At 47.3% G+C, this 14,670-nt stretch overlaps 1 long non-coding RNA gene across 1 annotated transcript in view; it reads left to right on the top strand.

Moving 5' to 3' along the window:
* The window catches only part of LOC114484619 (uncharacterized), a 19,773-nt gene extending 10,518 nt beyond the window's left edge, over positions 1-9,255 (top strand). The window contains exons 5-9 of the long non-coding RNA XR_003677727.2: positions 1,492-1,637; positions 4,850-5,048; positions 6,428-6,536; positions 7,981-8,057; positions 9,123-9,255. This is a non-coding gene — a long non-coding RNA (uncharacterized lncRNA). The remainder of the gene's footprint in view (positions 1-1,491; positions 1,638-4,849; positions 5,049-6,427; positions 6,537-7,980; positions 8,058-9,122) is intronic.
* Positions 9,256-14,670: the final 5,415 nt, after the last annotated feature.

Raw genomic sequence — 14,670 nt, 5'->3', positions numbered from 1 at the left:
ACTGCTGTGGCCTCTCCCGCTGCGGAGCACAGGCTCAGCGGCCATGGCTCACGGGCCCAGCCACTCCGCGGCACGTGGGATCTTCCCAGACCGGGGCACGAACCCGCGTCCCCTGCATCGACAGGCGGACTCTCAACCACTGCGCCACCAGGGAAGCCCCTCCATATTTTTTATATAACTAAGGCCCCAGTGTAAATACACAAAGACTATTTGGTTTTATTTTGTACTACCTGACACTGTAAGGAAGCATTTTCCAGGCAAGGCAGGCAGTATGGTTATCAGAAAATTAGAAGTAAAAATCCTCCCATCACTTTAAGGTCCATCCCTCCCACCCACCTTAGCCTCACTAGGTCAAAACAAGAACTTGGCAAAGTTAAAACACAAAAGCAGGTAGTCAAAAGACTTAACTGGTTTTATCTCAGAGCCTCACCGGATAAGGGCTCTTTTAATAACAAAGCTTCCATTTAGGGATACTGAATTGCCTTCCCCTTCAGAGTCTATGGGCCACTTGCTTTGATGTGCAGTTCCCTTTAAACCTTTCTTGTTAGGCTCCTGGAAATTCCTGAGAAGATCTTTAAGTCAACAATACAGATTTTTGAGCCTCGACCTGACTTGATGTCCCCTCCCTGCCTTCCCGAAGCCTCTTCCAAAGGCAGTGTGCCTGGGGTGATAATGGGATCCCAGCCCCAGAGGGAGCGTCCATCATGACTTACCACCACCCAAGTGCCAGAAGGGAGCTGCCAGCTGGAGGTGGCTTTTCCTGCCCTTGAGTGAAGGTGTTCGTTGACCCCCTCAGACTTCTGACAGCTCCCTCAAAAACCGCTTGCCAAGGGCAGGAGTCCTCTGTCAATGGGCACCTGTCCTCTCTGGAAATCTGTAAATTCTCTTTGAATAGTTTATATTTCAGTTAGGTTACTGTGCATAATTACGGAGGGTGACTCACGGAGAAATGAAACAGCTTAGAGAAATGATCACATATATACTATATTTATATGCACACACATAGACTGTCCATAAAGTAGAGTGTAAAGATTATGTGTACTTGAAAACATTATATTATAAAAGAGAGCGAACCAGACTTCATTCTAGATGACAATCCTCCCCACCTGTCCCTTATGATCCATGGGCAGGTGTGGAAATGACAGAGCCTCCCTCTGAAGCCCCACCAGACAGTACAGATCTTTCTCAGCTTACAATGGGGTTACCTCCTGATACACCTATCATAAGTTGAAAATACCATAAGTTGAAAATGCATTTAATACACGTAACCTACAGAATATCACAGCTTTGCCTAGCCTACATTAAACATGCTCAGAACACTTACATTAGCTTACAGTTGGGCAAAATCATCTAACACAAAGCCTACTTTATAATAAAGTGTTGAATATCTCATGTCCTTTACTGAATACTGTACTGAAAGTGGAAAACAGGATGGTTGTCTGGGTGCAGAATGACTGTCAGTGTACTGATTGTTTACCCTCATGATCGCAGGGCTGACCCGAAGCTGGGACTCGCCGCCACTGCCCATTGTCACCGGACAGCATGCTGCCAGCCCAGGAAAAGATTAACTTCAAAATTCGAAGTACGGTTTCTACTCACTGCATATCAATTTCACGCCACCCTAAAGTCGAAAAAGTGTAAGTCAAACTAAGCTGGGGACCATATTCTGTACTTGGTAACAGAGGAAAGGCCTTTGCCCCTGCAGAGCCCAAATCAAGGCTTTCCAACTTTGCATAAAATACCACTGTTTTTACAAAGTAAACATGAGCAGAATAATTTAACAAGAATGGCTGTTGTCTTTCCGGTAAACCATAGATTCTTTAGAATTCGAGACAAACTAAAGCCTTCACAGTCAATCACTCTCTAAAAAATCATTCCCAAAATGTATTTCATTCATCAGAATGCTGCCTTTCTTTTTTTTTTTTTTTTTTTTTTGCGGTACGCGGGCCTCTCACTGCTGAGGCCTCTCCCGTTGCGGAGCACAGGCTCCGGACGCGCAGGCTCAGCGGCCATGGCTCACAGGCCCAGCCGCCCCGCGGCACGTGGGATCCTCCCGGACCGGGGCACGAACCCGTGTCTCCTGCATTGGCAAGCAGACTCTCAACCACTGCGCCACCAGGGAAGCCCAGAATGCTGCCTTTTTCCAAAAGAAATTTGAAGTGGGTTAAGGTAAAGAATGTGTACACATTAAGATTAACAAAGTAGGGACTTCCCTGGTGGCACAGTGGTTAAGAATCCACCTGCCAATGCAGGGGACACGGGTTCGAGCCCTGGTCCGGGAAGATCCCACATGCCGCGGAGCAACTAAGCCTGTGCACCACAACTGCCGAGCCCGTGTACCACAACTACTGAAACGTGCGTGCCTAGAGCCCGTGCTCTGCAACAAGAGAAGCCACCGCAATAAGACACCCATGTGCCGCAACAAAGAGTAGCCCCCGCTCGCCACAACTAGAGAAAGCCCATGTGCAGCAACGAAGACCCAACGCAGCCAAAAAAAAAAAAAAAGATTAACAAAGTAGACATGAACAGAGCAAGTGGGAAAATGAGGCGAAGCAGACATCCTAACCCCGTGAACTAGCTAACCACTGTGACTGACGGTCAGATTTGGCTTCAAGAGCAAGTATACAAGGCAGTTAGTAGGAAACCTGGAACATGATAAGGGCTAATAAGTCATGGCCAATATTATTATAATTCATAACCAGTATTAGATTTCTCAAATACCCATCTTATCTCATCGCATGAAGTTGCAGCTACATTTATTTTTAAGGCTTTAAAATAATTTTGGAACGAGACGCCATTGGATTGGAATCTTCTGGTACAGTGCAGCACCAAGCTCGCTCTTCTAACTCAGGATCATCTGAGCCTTGCATTTCAGCAATTAAAAAAGAATGATTGGGAACTCCCTGGAAGTCCAGTGGTTGGAACTCTGTGCTTCCCTGCAGGGAGCATGAGTTTGATCCTTGGCCGGGGAACTAAGATTCCACCAGCCAAGCAGCACGGCCAAAAAAAAAAAAAGATTAAACTAGCAATGTCCTTTTCCCATACGTTTAGCCCTTCCATCTCTGACTGGAAAATCTGGAGGCAATAAGGTCCCCAATATTTTGGTCTGCAAAACATCTCTGTGATTCTTGATAGCCATGACAAATAAGAAAAAAGAGTAAGTTCCATTGTTCCCATCACATATAATGGAAGGTTTCAACTATAATAAGACTCTGAAAAAATATTTCTAGTGCAGGTCAGAGAGACACAGAATCGAACCAAACAGGATTTTTCTGTTATCTGTCATCTGGATCTGAGATGCTGCCCTCAAGAACCAACTTGTATAGCCAACGGCCCTAGTGCAGTCCCTGCGAGTCTCCCAGAAATGCCTCATGTCGGGGTCTGGAGTCTGGAGTGAGTGTCGCACTTTATACAGCAGACGGTTGCTGGCACCAGTGGCGCCATTGCAGACATTAGGAAAACTAGCGGATTCCACCGGGGCACGAAGGCCAAGTCTCTCTTCATGTGCCCTCCTTTAGCTCTTCCTTTTCGCCTTCTGCCAAATCCTTAGGTAAGTCCCTCCTAAGATTCACCTGAGATGATACCAGAAGGAGGTTTATAAAAGCATTACCTCTACCCAGGTATCTAGCACAGTGCATGGTGCATGCTCAGTAAGTAAATGAATGAGAACCAAACAACATCCAAACAAAAATGACCCTAATGGTTCCAGTTCAGTCCAGAAAAACAAAACAAAAAAACCCCACGGCATTTAAAGAAGAGAATGAGTTGTCCAATAAAATCATCAAAATGAGACCCCTAGATTTCATCACGTATGCAGCCTCCTTCTTCAGTCAGACCTGCCTGATGCCCCTTCATCTCTATGATCATCCACCTCTCCTCATCTGATCAGAAACTATCATCAGCTATTATTACTTAGCAATTCTGTCTTAATGAGATTAAGAAGATTGGAGGTGAGAGGAGGGACAGCAGATGGAATATATTCTATTTTCTGAATTGATAAGAAGAGAAAGGAGGCAATGTAGACATGGTCAATTTCCATCATTAATCAAATAGAAAATACTAATTTCCTGAAAAGAAAATCTGTGGGTTCAATGCCTCTTTATTTTTTCTCAAAAAATCTGCATTTGGTCCCAACCCACCAAGGTGAATGTAATTTTCTTGGATTTATCTCAGGCGAAAAACTACCCTATCTCGCTTCGTTCACGGTTAAGGACCTCTAAAAGCTACCTCCTGTCTATTGGAATTTTTATTTAACCAAAGGAATAAGCATTAATACTAATATTTGTGTTGTTTACCCTGTGATTATGCAAAGCGGAGAAAGTAAAAGAACAATTTGACTTGTAGAGTCTTTACCTCATTGTTAAATTCTCCAACCCTGTCCTATCACATCCCCACACTAAAAATCTTCAGAGGTGATTATGAAACTTCATACATGTATTTTTGAAAGTTTGTTTGCATGTATAGAACATGATTCCATCTGTGATGTGAGCCTAGATACACAAACCCTATTTCACTATTAGGACTGTTGTTTGTTTCTGTAAGTAAAATTTCCAGCTGACACATGGTAGTTGTTAGAGGTGCTTAACCATGAGGGCAGCAGCTGGCGGCCAGGATTAGAACACGCCACGCTGGTCTTCAGAGAGCAAGGGGAGAGCCTTTTTCCCCCTGACTGCTGAGCGGCGGGACCTCCATCAATCAGCCCAACACCCAATCTCTCAGTTTACAATCGACAGATTCTTAAGAAGTTTTTTCTTGCTTTTCTCCTGGAATGTTCCTACCACAAGATCAAAGCCACGCTCAGAAATATCACTACATGCTATCTACGCTGATTTTTTTTTTTTTTTTTCAGTGCAAAGCAAGGAAGAGTGGCGTTGGCCCAGTAGTCCAGAAGCTCTTATCCAAGAAATGAGTGAAGGGAGGTTATAAGACCCTCCTTGTTTTACCTCTGATCCCAGAGGCTTGAGCCCCCAAAGGTCAACATGGTGGCCTCCCTTAGAGCCGTGAAGGATGGGCCCGGAGCAAACTAAGCTGGGCCTGGATGCAGAGAAGTTAGTACACGGGTCGGGGCACGACGGTCCAGTTGCTAGGGCTGACACCCCGTCCCCCCACCCTCCTCCCTGCCCCGCCCCGCCCCATTCCCCTTGCTCCCACTCCGCCTGCCTCCCCTCACTGGCTTTACTGGTTTTACTAGCCCTTTAGCCAGCCTGGTCCATCCCACAGCAGACTCCCAGACTCTGCTCTCTCCTCGTCGTCTTCATACCCCAGTTCCCACTGGCACCTCCTCCTCAGCTGCCCCCTAGATGATGCTGTTCCTTGGGTTTCCATCCGGGGCCCTCCGTGCGTCATGTCACCCACGCCCCTGGCTTCAGCTGCCTCCAGTCTGCTAATTGTGGCCCGGATTTCCAACCTGGCTATCACCTGATATCCAAGCTCCGGCCGTCTTCTAGAGAGCACCGCCCGATGGCCTTCTAGCCCTGCCTTCGACGTGTGCTTCCACCCGACCAGCCTCCCAGAAGCGGCTTACGTGGGGGGTCTGGAGTGAGTCCCACTTGATTCTGTCCCAGTTTATGCACCGGCTGGCACCAGTGGCACCATTGCAGACGTTAGGAAAACTAGCAGATTCCATCTGGGCACGAAGAACAAGTCTCTCTTCATGTGCCCTCCTTTAGCTCTTCCTTTCACCTTCTGCCAGATCCTCAGGCAACTCCATCCTTAGTCACCTGAGATGATACCAGTTTATGAAAGCATTACGTCTTCTCAGGCATCCAAGTGCATGACTTTAAGGACCTATTCTCCCCAACTAGCAAACTTTCTGTCTTACGTTACTCCTTCCTACACAGTCAGCAGCCAGCTCAGCTCAATTCTCCATCCTAAGTATTTCGAGACACTGTCCCTTTCTCTCCGCCCCACCCACCGCCTGAAGCAGGCTTCATCACCTTCATCCTGTAACAGCTTCCAGATTGCTTTTCATCGCTCCCCGTCTCTAGTTATCTTCCCAAAACACAGAATCCACCACGCCTCCACACGCTCGATGACTTCCAGTCTCCAGCCACACCCTGTGTCTCCCGGCCCCAGCACCCCACCCCGCTGCATGCCGTTGGTCACACTGTCTCCTCAGCTTGGAATGCTCTTGTCTCTGCCTGTCAAACACCCACTTACCATTGAAAAACCCAGTTCAGACACAAGCGCCCCCAGTCCCTTGGGCGGGGTCATCAGCTCCATGGGCCCGTGGACCTACCTCCTGGAGCTCAGGGCTGTTCCCTTCCTCACCCACTGCCCACCCGACTCCCAAGTGCGATGCTTCAGTGGGCCAGGTGCTCAGAAACGCCGCTGCTTTTGATTCCACCAGAAAAAGAAAGCTGGAAAGTCACAGATCGGTTTCCTCACAGTCTCATTACATTGTCATTCTCTCCTGTCCTCACAACAGATACTGTTTACATGAGACTCTAATCTGCTGGGTATTTATTGAAGTGACTTCTAGAAGGAAAGAACAAGCTCTTATGAGGAAACTCTCACCATGGAAGCCTGTTCGGGAGGTAACAGACACCCCCCGGCGGGGGCGGTCAGTCTTTACCTGGACAACCCGGAGCATGGCAGGGGTGGGCAATGAAAGGAGGGAGAAGGAAAATTTAAAGGCACCAGTGCTGTAAAAACTCCCACGGTTAGAACCCCTATCCCCCTAACAGCATAAGAACTCCTCATATGTGTCTAGGTGTACAGTTCTATTAGGCCGATAGAGAAGTAATGGACTTAAGAAACTGCAAAGAGCAAATGACACTACGTGATGATCAGATAAGGACTCTGGGGGTGGGCAGGCTGGGCCGACTCTGCCCCCTCTCTGATCGGTCTCTCCCCCTCCCCGACGGCCGGCGTCTCCACTGTTTAAGGGGAGCCTGGCAGAGGCTGGATCACGGAAGGCCGTGGAAGTCTGGGGAAGGGCTGGCAGGGGGCGGAGAGGCCAGTGAGGAAGGGACGGAAACGTCATTTGGGTTGTGGCACAGCAGGATTATGTGGCACCTTCTCTCCATCGCTTTCTCCCCGCTGGAATCTGGGCTCCAGTTGCCTCTCTCCTGGGCTGCCTTCCCCGGTGACTAAGCTCAGTGTCTCGCCGCCAGCCGTGCCCGCCACCACTCTGGCCGCCAGGCTGCCACCAGAGCAGTGTCTCCAAGGGGCTGATGTAACCTTGCCTTGCCCTTGCTTCCCAGGGCCCTCTGCTATTGCAGGACTAACCCACGTGCTTCCCAGTCCTCACCCCTGCCCCTCTTCTCCTCCCATCCCAGTTGACGGGCCTCGGCAAGTCATCTGTTGCCTCTGTGTACTGACTGGCTCTGCCCGTCTCTTTGCTTGGACTCTCCTCTTCAAGATTTAGGTCAGGAGTCTTGTCTTCAAGGAAGATGTATATACACTGTTGACCTAAAACAAATAGAGTGCCAGATATTTCTCCAACAAAGATGGGTTTATTGGGGATCAGCAGAGAATTGTGTAGGGGAGCAAGACGCCACCCCAAGATGCCTCTTTGTCAGGCAGATTATTTCGAGCTGAAAACAGTCAAGGGCCCCAAAACTCAGAATCTTTGACCTTCTCCCTAACTGCCTAAAAGAATTTGCATAGAGGGCCTGTTCCCGGAATAGAGCTGTCACCAGAGACATCAGCAGAGAGTATGGGCTCCCTGTGGTGGGGGAAATGCCTAGAGACCAGAGTTCACGCTGGGTCCCACTGTCTCTGTAGGCCCAGCAAACATTTATTTACTAAACATTTGCTTTTTCATCTCCATGTGCATTGCCTTCCTCCCCTTTGAAGTCCCAAACCACTACCCCCATCATCCTTTTTTGTCTTTAGCTGAAGATGGTATTTAAGGTGAGGGCTTGGGTCATTTTCATGAGTTACTCAGCTTTCCTGGGTCTCTCCCATGTATACATGTTACTGAACTTTTGTTTGATTTTCTCTTGTTAATCTGTCTCATGTGCATTTAATTCTTAGACCAGCCAGAAGAACCTAGAGGGGCAGAGAAAAATTTCTTACTCCCCAGCAATTGCAGTTTGGGGTCTGCAGCCATGGTGAGCCAGGGGCAAGGGAAGGAGATTGCTTTTATGAGGCAGGGAGGAGAGAAGTTGGGGAGCTACAGTAAACAAAGAGTCTACGGCTTTTCATTGGCTGAGTGCTAACCAGGAAAGGAGTCTTTCTCCTTCCTGGTGGGCTCTGCTGTCATCACAGGGCCTGAGATCTCCCCTTTCTGGTCTCCCAACTCTATTTAAAATAAATTGAGGGGGACTTCCCTGGTGGTCCAGTGGTTAAGACTCCAAGCTTCCACTGCAGGAGGCACGGGTTAGCTCCCTGGTTCGGAAACTATGGTCCCACATGGCACACAGTGCCGCCAAAAAAAAAAAAAGAAAAGAAATTGAGGTTTCTATTTATTTTTACAACATTGACACACACAGACATACTCAGACACACATATAGACACACACAGAGATATACACACACACACCCCTTACTGCACCATACTCTAAGACTGGGCTAAATCCCTTCCCCGGGCTCTCCTAGCACCCAACCTCTGTCACTGAACTGACCAGCTTTTACTGACAAATCTGTCCTCCTATCTCGATGATAAACCCTTCCGGGTCAAAGACCATGTCCTTTGCAACTTTAGCACCCTGCTTTCCCCACGCTCTATCTGGTTCAGAGTGGGCCGTCAATAAAGCTTTGCTAACTGAACCCAACCATAATTCAAGGCAGGCTGGAGGGACTGGGAAACGGAATGGCTTCCAGGGTGACCGAATGTAAAATTGATTCCCCTCTCCGAATCCCTGGGCAGACTGCAACCTTTCACAGCAATGGACAGTATCACATACCCTCACCCTTCAAGTCTTATCCTTGCCCCTTAAAGCACACATGAAAATTGGACTCCTAAAACTCAGCCATTCGCTGTTGAATTCAAGGCCTCTCCCCAATTTGAGATATTCCACAGAAGAAATCGAGCCATTTCTAGGTAGCTGAAAGGAAACAGGAAAGAGACTGACTTAAAGCTTCATTTGGCTCTCACGTCGTTTCCCATTTATCTCCTATATTAAAACCTTTTGAACGTGGAAGCTACATCTGATTCCTCTTTCTATGTCCCACAGCTCCTGGCAGGACGCTTTGGATATGAATGGCAAAGCGCTGGAGGAGAAGACAGGATAGGATGGACGTGGGCCCTTTGGATTCGCCAGAGGAAAAAAATAACATGTAACTTGGAAATGTAATAAAACCTTCAAAAGTACGTGCCACAACCTATGTCCGTTGCAGGAACTCAGCTGTGTTTCTATCCGTTCTACGCAGCTTGTGCACCTGAGTCGTCTGCTCACCTGTGTCACATCACGGCCACGAGCACAGGCTTTGGGACCACCCAGCTCTGGGTGGAATCCCAATTCTGTCACCCACCAGCTGTCCACCCTGGGGCTCAGGGTCCTCACCTGTAAAGAGACGATCACACACCTCACAGGGAGGGTCCAGCACTCAGCTCGGTGCCGGGCACATAGGATGTGCTCTATAAACAGTCGCTATTTGATTGTTGTGGTTGTTATTGTTATGTGGGTCCTCAGTATATTTGAAATGAGAGCAGAGATTCTAAATTAGAGCAGGACACTATTCAAATATTGGTAGAGGTTTGGCAGTTTGGAGAGGTATAATGGGAGAGGTCACACCTGAATGTATGTAGAGACAAACAACAAATTAGTGAAGAAACTTGTTAAAACCTAAGACCGGCGCTAAGCAGGGCGCTTCCTTGGCAAAACAGGGCAGGTGGGGAGGAGGGGGTGCAGCTCGGCCCGCCACGTGGAACAGGAGAGGGAAGGCATGTCTGGCCACTGACAGAGTCTCGGGTCTCAAACCTCAGTTAGGTCCCTGGTGGCAGCAAGTTCCCACCTGCAGAGGGCGAAGCAGCCCAGGAAATCCAGGGATCAGGCGGTCCTGAGTCTGGATCTTAGATGCCCTGTCCAGAATTCCAACTGGAGCCACACAGATGCCCTGTCCAGTGGTGATGAAGCCCTGGGCTTCTCTGAGGCTCTGGACACCCCATGGGATTGGCCGCCAAGCACAGCTGGGACCACGATGAGAGCCCAGGGCTCAGCTGGGGGTCCAGGGTCCCTAAACCCACAGGTATGGGGGGTGGTGCTTAAATTCTGTAATCCTTTCCTCCCTGAGCACCAAAGGGACCTGCACCGAGGGGTGAGCATCAGTGAAGTCAGCGGTCCCAGCTCTGAGCAGCTGGTGGGGAAAGAGTGAGGAATATGGGATGCAAGCCACGTGTGCTGCCGAATTCAAATAGGTTGAATTACCCATCGTCAATGTTGGTCGACTTCTTTCCTCCCAGAAGCGTCTTTGTACCAAGGTACAGCTACCTAGCCTGCTGACAGGCACATACCATTAACTTGCAGATATTTTTATTTTTATTTTTTTAAATTAAAAAGTATTTATTTATTTTGGCTGTACCTCACAGCTTGTGGGATCTTAGTTCCCCAACCAGGGATTGAACCCGGGCCCTCGGCAGTGAGAGCGCAGAGTCCTAACCACTGGACCGCCAGGGCATTCCCTGCAGATATTTTATAATAACATCATCCATCATTTACATGGTGCTTTGCAGACTCCAAAGCACTTCCATAAAAACTGGGCTCACTCGTTCCTGAGAATAACCTGTGAGGTAGAAAGGGAGGTGATTTTTATCACCTGAGAGAGATTTTGATGCCTGAGAGAATTTGAGAAGATGTCCTACGACGCTTGACTTGGGTCTCGGAAGGAGGAATAGAAGTTTGCCAAGCATAACTGAAAGGTGGCTTCTCTGGAAGTCACGGTCATTTGCCCCATTACATGGATGCCAGCTCACCTGCCCAGCCATTTTAATGCTGGGCTGAGAGCAGGGGCGACGTACTGCTTCCAGTAGAATATCCTTGTGGGACCAGTGCCCTGGGACTCGCGTGTGACCTACAATCTCAGTTTTAATGTAACTCTTCCAAAGCAATTAAAAATACTTTACCCACAGATTGACGTTGAATTCCCTTCCCTGTACCCAATTAAAAAATAATGATAACAGTCTTATTAGATCTAAAATAAGCCCAGATTAGAAACAGCCTGTTTAAAAATCAATAAACTTTTCTTAATCCCTGCAGTGGAAAAAGAAAGAGGCTCCTCTCTGTCTTCCCTAAAAAGTCAGTATTTACACAAAGCATTGCGTTGCCGGATTCGGAGACGCAGAGGTGCCCGAGCGTTCACCCAGCCGCCTGCACCCCCTGAATCCTGCAAGACTTATTTGGCTATAACTAATCTTGGCTCTAGGCTTGCTTACATTTTTGGGTGACCCTTTTGCCTGGAATGCTTCTCGGTGTTCTCATTAGCGCTGTCTTCCCAGCCCGGGACCTCGCTCTCCCTTTGTTGCTGTTACTGTCTGTCCTGCCATTAGTAATCTCGACTGCTCTCAGCAGCCAGGCCTGGCAAGCTCCCCGTCGCGTGACACTGTTCCCGCACCAGACCCAGGCCCGACTCCTCCTCCCTGACCCTGTCCTCACAGCCAAGCGCCTCTGCTGCCCTTCCTGTGTATTTAGTTGGATTTTTTGTTGTTGTTGTTGTTCTTTTTCTAATTATCAAATATACTTTATGCTTCTTATAGAGAACTATAAAGAACGATATTAAGAAAACCCTCATGATCTACACTCAGTCAGACACCACTATTTTTCTAGCATAATCTTTATTTAAAATATATTTTATTGTATGTTTCATTCAGAAAGTAATCTAGGGAGTTCCCTGGCGCTCTAGCGGTTAGGATAGGGCACTTTCACTGCCGTGGCCCAGGTTCAGTCCTTGGTCAGGGAACGAAGATCCTGCAAGCTGTTCCTGTGTGGAACAGCCAAAATAAAAACCAACCAACAAATAAATAATTTTTTAAAAAGTAATATATCTCTTGATACGATGTGATGAGAATGGCACTTAACTTTTGTGGTCTTTCCCCCAAAATTCATAACCTCAGGCTAGTCATGAGGGTAAACTTCATACAAACCCAAACTGAGGGACACTCTACAGAATATCTGACTGGGACTCCTCAAAACTGTCAAGATCATCAAAAACAAGGAAAGCCTAAGAAAATGTCACAGTCTAGAGGAGCCTAGGGAGACACGATCACTAAACATAATGCGCTGTCCTGGATGGGCTCCTGGAACAGGAAAATGACATTAGATTAAAAACTTTAAAAATCCCATTAAAGAATGGATGTTGGTTAATAAAAATGGTTAATTGTGACAAATCAGTTAACAATAGAGGAAACTGGATGCTTGACATATGGGAGCTCTCTGCATTATCTTTGTAACTTTTCTGTAAATCTAAACCTATTTTCAAATTTAAAGTTTTTTTTTTCTTCCAGTTTTACTGAGATATAATTGACATTCAGCACTGTAAAAATTTAAGGTGTACAGCATAATGATTTGACTTACATATGTCATGAAATAATTATCACAGTAAGTTTAGTGAACATCCATCAACTCATATAGATAGAAAAGAAAAATGTTTTTTCCTTGTGATGAGAACTCAGGATGTACTCTCCTAACAATGTTCATATAGAACAACTTTCATATATAACATACAGCAGGGTTAATTATATTAATCATATACTACATTACATCCCTAGTACTTATTTATCATATAGCTGGAAGTTTGTACCTTTTGATCATTTTCATCCATGTTTCGGGAAAAAAAATTCGGACAACATGGAAGTGTGTAAAACAAATGGCAAGAGCTCCCTGCTTCCATCTCCTCACCTCACGGTTGGCACCAGCCTTATTTTCTGGAAATAATTCCTCTTTATTGCACAGTCGAGCTCACGCCGCAGTGCAATTCTGAATCCTGGCTTTGTTGTTTAGCGTTACAGCATGAGCATTTTCCCATGTCCTTAAGAACTCTTCTTAAAGACAATTTTATAGGTTGTGTAACATTCATTGCGCTGTTTTCTTGCCTAAGGTAGCTGTGATCCAGCCCTTATGTTTCCAGGAGATTTGCTTTCATTACCCATGTTTTAGAGTTTCCTCCTGCAAAGAACTGCTCCCCTGCTTTCTCCAAGCATCAAGGAAGACAGCAAAATCTTCATCCAGACTCTCCTGGGACCTTCAGAAAACTTGTTTAGTCCAACATGTTTCAGCAGAGTTCGGGTTTCAAGACTTTCTCGTTTTCATGATCTCTTCTTTTGCCTTTCTCACGATGTAGGGATTTATAATCCACTGGGGATAACCCAGGCACTGTCATGGCTGATGACTAAAATGTGGACTGTTTGGGCATTAATGTACGGGATTGAACAGCAAACCTCCCAAATTCAGATCCACCTGGAACCCCAGAACAAGACCTCATTTCAAAGCAGGGTCTTTGCAGATGCAATTCGGTAAGATGAGGTCATACTAGATTAAGGTGTGCCCTAAATCCAATCACTGGTGTCCTTATAAGAAAGCCACGTGAAGACAAAGAGATACACAGAGAGGAGAATGCCACGTGAGGGCGGAGACAGATTGGAGGGATGCGTCTACAAGCCAAGGAACGCCAGGGACTGCCGGCAGCCCCTGGGAGAGAGGCCTGGGACGGCTGCTCCTTGGAGCCCCCATGAAGGAACGAACCCTGCTGATACCTTCATTTGGGACACCTTGTCTCCGCAACGGTAAGAGAGTAAATTTCTGTTGTTTTAAGGCACGCAGGTGCTGGTGTTTTTCACGGCAGTGCTTGCAAACTAATTACAGCAGGCTGTGGCCTCAGAGGGCCACGGGTATGGGCAGAGCTCTGGCACTTGAGTGGGGGGAAGGGACCGTGGTTCTCGCTGTGCGGGGCAGTGGCGAGGAGGAGATCCACAGAGATCACAGGTGTCAGGCATTGAGCAAAGGTCTAATTGAAACACAGGTGTTTTGTGTCATTTCCTTTCTCCACCATCCTCCCCACCTGATGGCCATTTCTTTCTGGTCAGACAGAAAGAGGCCCACAAAAAAAAAAATCCCTTTCCTCCCTTATATCTGCATCCATTATATTTCTAGAAGACGTAAGTAGTTGTCTGCCAGAATATGCCTTAAATATCAATACACAAAGCCTCCGGGTTGCAAACCAGTTCATTTCACAGCTTTGGCTACAACAAAATAAATGACTTCAGCACTTCGTTTCTTATACATTATTTATAGTGAATTTGCTGTGACAGCACACGCACACCTTAACCGTGATCGCTCTACGGATTTTCCACTTTTTCGAAATTGAGCTTATATTACTCTCATAAAGAAAACATTTTTATAAAACCTCCTTTAAAAGAGTGGTGGTGTATCTGCCGTAAAAAACTGATTGCTGATGGAGAGATTCTCCTCAGATAAGAGGCTGAGGCTCAAGGTTGGCGGGGAAAATGCGAGCAGGATGTTGTCAACAACTTTTCAATGTGCGAGACCTGGGGGCCTCTCAGGGGTCCAGGGAGTAACTGTCTTTACGGAGCTGCCAGGAGGTCCTGAGGTGGGTGTGTGGTGACGAAAAAATTCCTCCCGAGGGGCTGGGGGAGGGCTGGTGCTGGAGCGCAGTCTTTTTTTTTTTTTTTTTTTTTGCGGTACGCGGGCCTCTCACTGTTGTGGCCTCTCCCGTTGCGGAGCACAGGCTCCAGACGCGCAGGCCCGGCGGCCATGGCTCTCGGGCCCA

The sequence above is a fragment of the Physeter macrocephalus genome, chromosome 20 (assembly GCF_002837175.3).
Source record: "Physeter macrocephalus isolate SW-GA chromosome 20, ASM283717v5, whole genome shotgun sequence".
Taxonomy (NCBI): Eukaryota; Metazoa; Chordata; class Mammalia; order Artiodactyla; family Physeteridae; genus Physeter; species Physeter macrocephalus.
This window is presented reverse-complemented; position numbering and strand designations above follow the sequence as displayed.